This window comes from Coenobita brevimanus, chromosome 72 (assembly GCF_032717465.1).
Source record: "Coenobita brevimanus isolate Jiangsu-jjx chromosome 72, ASM3271746v2, whole genome shotgun sequence".
NCBI lineage: Eukaryota > Metazoa > Arthropoda > Malacostraca > Decapoda > Coenobitidae > Coenobita > Coenobita brevimanus.
This window is the reverse complement of record NC_137025.1, coordinates 7,470,001-7,474,352: the sequence shown is the minus strand read 5'-3', so window position 1 is coordinate 7,474,352 and position 4,352 is coordinate 7,470,001.

Genomic DNA, 4,352 nt, shown 5'->3' with positions numbered 1-4,352 from the left:
CTTCCACACCACTCGTATAGTATATATCGGGTACATACCGTACTAGAGAAAGTGAGTGTGCAGAATGCCTCATGACTTACCTTCCCGTAGGGTGTGTGTTGATGTCCCCAGGTCACGCCTAGTTTGAAGTTCCTGCCTCTATTCACCACGCCCATCTTGCAATCCACGCCTTTCTTCTTGACCAGTATACCGCCCACACCCTGACTCACGCACTTTTTACGCTCCACGCCCACATCCTTTCCTCCACTCACATCCTCGCCTTCACTCTCCTCAGACGACCCGAAATAGTCAGAATCGTGGGCGTGAGGGCCTGGTGTGGGTGTGGGTGAAGGGGTGGTGTCTGAGCTGTAATCGCTTGTGGTGTGGGTGTGGGTGGTTAGGGTGTGCGTAGTAACGGTGTGGGTGGCAGGGGTGTTGGTGTGGGTGTGGGTGGCAGGGGTGTTGGTGTGGGTGTGGGTGGCAGGGGTATTGGTGTGGGTGTGGGTGGCAGGGGTGCTGATGTGGGTGTGGGTGGCAGGGGTGCTGGTGTGGTTGGCAGGGGCGTTGGTGTTGGTGTGAGTGGCAGGGGCGTTGGTGTGGGTGTGGGTGGCAGGAGTGTTGGTGTGGGTGTGGGTGGCAGGGGTGTTGGTGTGGGTGTGGGTGGCAGGGGTGTTGGTGTGAGTGGCAGGGGCGCTGGTGTTGGTGTGGGTGGCAGGGGTGTTGGTGTGAGTGGCAGGGGCGTTGGTGTTGGTGTGGGTGGCAGGGGCGTTGGTGTTGGTGTGGGTGGCAGGGGCGTTGGTGTTGGTTTGAGTGGCAGGGGCGTTGGTGTTGGTTTGAGTGGCAGGGGTGTTGGTGTTGGTGTGAGTGGCAGGGGTGTTGGTGTGGGTGTGGGTGGCAGGGGCGTTGGTGTTGGTGTGAGTGGCAGGGGTGTTGGTGTGGGTGTGAGTGGCAGAGGTGTGGGTGGCAGGGGCGTTGGTGTTGGTGTGAGTGGCAGGGGCGTTGGTGTTGGTTTGAGTGGCAGGGGTGTTGGTGTGGGTGTGGATAGCAGGGGCGTTGGTGTTGGTATGAGTGGCAGGGGTGTTGGTGTGGGTGTGAGTGGCAGGGGTGTTGGTATGGGTGTGAGTGGCAGGGGTGTTGGTGTGGGTGTGAGTGGCAGGGGTGTTGGTGTGGGTGTGAGTGGCAGGGGTGTTGGTGTGGGTGTGAGTGGCAGGGGTGTTGGTGTGGGTGTGAGTGGCAGGGGTGTTGGTGTGGGTGTGGGTGGCAGGGGTGTTGGTGTGGGTGGCAGGGGTGTTGGTGTTGGTGTGAGTGGCAGGGGTGTTGGTGTGGGTGTGGGTGGCAGGGGTGTTGGTGTGGGTGTGGGTGGCAGGGGTGTTGGTGTGGGTGTGGGTGGCAGGGGTGTTGGTGTGGGTGTGGGTGGCAGGGGTGTTGGTGTGGATGTGGGTGGCAGGGGTGTTGGTTTGGGTGTGGGTGGCAGGGATGTTGGTGTGGGTGTGGGTGGCAGGGGTGTTGGTGTGGGTGTGAGTGGCAGCGGTGTTGGTGTGGGTGTGGGTGGCAGGGGTGTTGGTGTGGGTGTGGATAGCAGGGGTGTTGGTGTGGGTGTGGATAGCAGGGGTGTTGGTGTGGGTGTGGGTGGCAGAGGTGTTGGTGTGGGTGTGGGTGGCAGGGGTGTTGGTGTGGGTGTGGGTGTGGGTGGCAGGGGCGTTGGTGTTGGTGTAGGTGGTAGAGGTGTTCGTGTGGGTGTGGGTGGCAGGGGTGTGGGTGTGGGTGTGGGTGGCAGGGGTGTTGGTGTAGGTTTGGGTGGCAGGGGTGTTGGTGTAGGTTTGGGTGGAAGGGGTGTTGGTGTAGGTGTGGGTGGCAGGGGTGTTGGTGTAGGTGTGGGTGGCAGGGGTGTTGGTGTAGGTGTGGGTGGCAGGGGTGTTGGTGTGGGTGGCAGGGGTGTTGGTGTGGGTGTGGGTGGCAGGGGTGTGGGTGTGGGTGTCGGTGGCAGGGGTGTGGGTGTTGGTGTGGGTGGCAGGGGTGTTGATGTGGGTGTGGGTGGCAAGGGCGTTGGTGTGGGTGTAGGTGGCAGGGGTGTTGGTGTGGGTGTGGGTGGCAGGGGTGTTGGTGTGGGTGTCGATGGCAGGGGTGTTGGTGTGGGTGTGGGTGGCAGGGGTGTTGGTGTGGGTGTGGGTGGCAGGGGTGTTGGTGTGGGTGTGGGTGGCAGGGGTGTTGGTGTGCGTGTCGGTGGCAGGGGTGTGGATGTTGGTGTGGGTGGCAGGGGTGTGGATGTTGGTGTGGGTGGCAGGGGTGTGGATGTTGGTGTGGGTGGCAGGGGTGTTGGTGTGGGTGTGGGTGGCAGGGGTGTTGGTGTGGGTGTGGGTGGCAGAGGTGTGGGTGTGGGTGTGAATGTGGGTGTGGGTGGCATGGATGTGGGTGACAGAGGTGTTGGTGTAGATGGCAGGGGTGTTGCTGTTGGTGTGGGTGGCAAGGGTGTTGCTGTGGGCGTGGGGGTGGGTGGCAGGGGTGTTGCTGTGGGCGTGGGTGTAGGTGGCAGGGGTGTTGCTGTGGGCGTGGGTGTAGGTGGCAAGGGTGTTGCCGTGGGCGTGGGTGTAGGTGGCAGGGGTGTTGCTGTGGGTGTGGGTTGCAGGGATGTTGGTGTGGGTGTGGGTGGCAGAGGTGTGGGTATGAGTAGCCGGGGTGTGGGTGTGGGAGATGGGAGTGTTGGTGTGGGTAGCGGGGGTGTGGGTATGGATGGCAAAGGTGTGACTGTGGGTGGCGGGGGTGTGGGTATGGGTGGCAATGGTGTGGGTATGGGTGGTGGTGTGGATGTGGGTGGTAGGGCTGTGGGTGTGAGTGACAAGGGTGTAAGTTTGGGTTGGAGGGGTAGGTGTGTGGGTTAGAGGGGTGTAAATGTGGGTTGAAGGGGTGTGGGTGTGGCTGGCAGGGGTGTGGGAGTGGGTGGTAGGGGTGTGGGACTGGGTGGCAGGGGTGTGGGACTGGGTGTTGGGGGTGTGGGAGTGGGCAACAGGAATGTGGATGTGGGTATCGGTGGCAGGAATGTGGATGTGGGTGTTGGTGGCAGGGGTGTGGGTGTGGGTGTCAGTGACAGGGGTGTGGGTGTGGGTGTCGGGGACAGGGGTGTGGGTGTGGGTGTCGGGGACTGGGGTTTGGGTGTCTGTAGCAAGGGTGTGGGTGTGGGTGTGAGTGTCGGGGACAGGGGTTTGGGTGTCGGGGAGAGGGGTGTGGGTGTGGGTGGCAGGGGTAGGGGTGTGGGTGTCAGTGGCAGGGGTAGGGGTGTGGGTGTCAGTGGCAGGGGTAGGGGTGTGGGTGTCAGTGGCAGGGGTAGGGGTGTGGGTGTCAGTGGCAGGGGTGTGGGTGTGGGTTGTATGGGTGTTGATGGTAGGGGTAGGGATGTGGGTGTCGGTGGCAGGGGTGTGGGTTGTAGGGGTGCTGACGGTAGGGATAGGGATGTGGGTACCAGTGGCAGAGGTAAGGGTGGGGGTGTCCGTGGCAGGGGTAGGGGTATGGGTTGTAGGGGTGTTGACGGTAGGGGTAGGGGTGTGGGTGTAGGTGGCGTGGGGGTGGGGGTGGGTTGTGGGGTTGTGGGTGTGGGTGACAGGCGTGTGGGTGTAGGTAGCAGAGGTGTGATTGTGGGTGTCGGTAGCAGGGGTCTGGGTGGTACAGGTGTGGGAATGGATGGCATGGGTGTGGGTGGTATGAGTGTGGGGAGCAGGGGTGGGGGTGTGGGGAGCAGGGGTGGGGGTGGGGGTGGCAGGGATGGGGGTGGGGGTGGCAGGGATGGGGGTGGGGGTGGCAGGAGTGGGGGTGTGGGTGGAGGGGACGTGGGTGTGGGTGGCATGAGTGTGGGTGGCAGGGGCGTGGGTGTGGATGGCAGAGGTGTGGGTGTGGGTGACATAAGTGTGGATGACAGGTGTGTGGGTGGCATGGGTGCAGGTGGTAAGGGTGTCGGTGTGGGAAGCAGGGGCGTGGAGGTGTTTGGCAGGGACGTGGGTATGGATGGCAGGGTTGTTGGTGTGAGTGTGGGTGGCAGGGGTGTAGGTGTGAGTGGCAGGGGTGTGGGCGCGGGTGGTAGGGGTTTGGGTGTGGGTTGCAGGGGTCTGAGTGTGAACTGCAGGGATGTGCGTGTGAATGTGAGTGGCGACGGTAGGGGTGGGGGTGACAGGGGTGGGGGTGTGCGCGAGGGTGGTGCAGGCTTCTGTCTCCCATCCCCACCCCCTTTCCCCCACCCTAATCACAGTAACACCACTCCCTACCCACATCCACCTACACTCACTTCTGGTTGCGGGCGGGGTGCTGTGAAGAAGCGGGTGCGTGGGTAAGAAAGCATACGAGTGTGTGGATGTAGGTCGGTGTGTAGATGGAACAGAACCAGT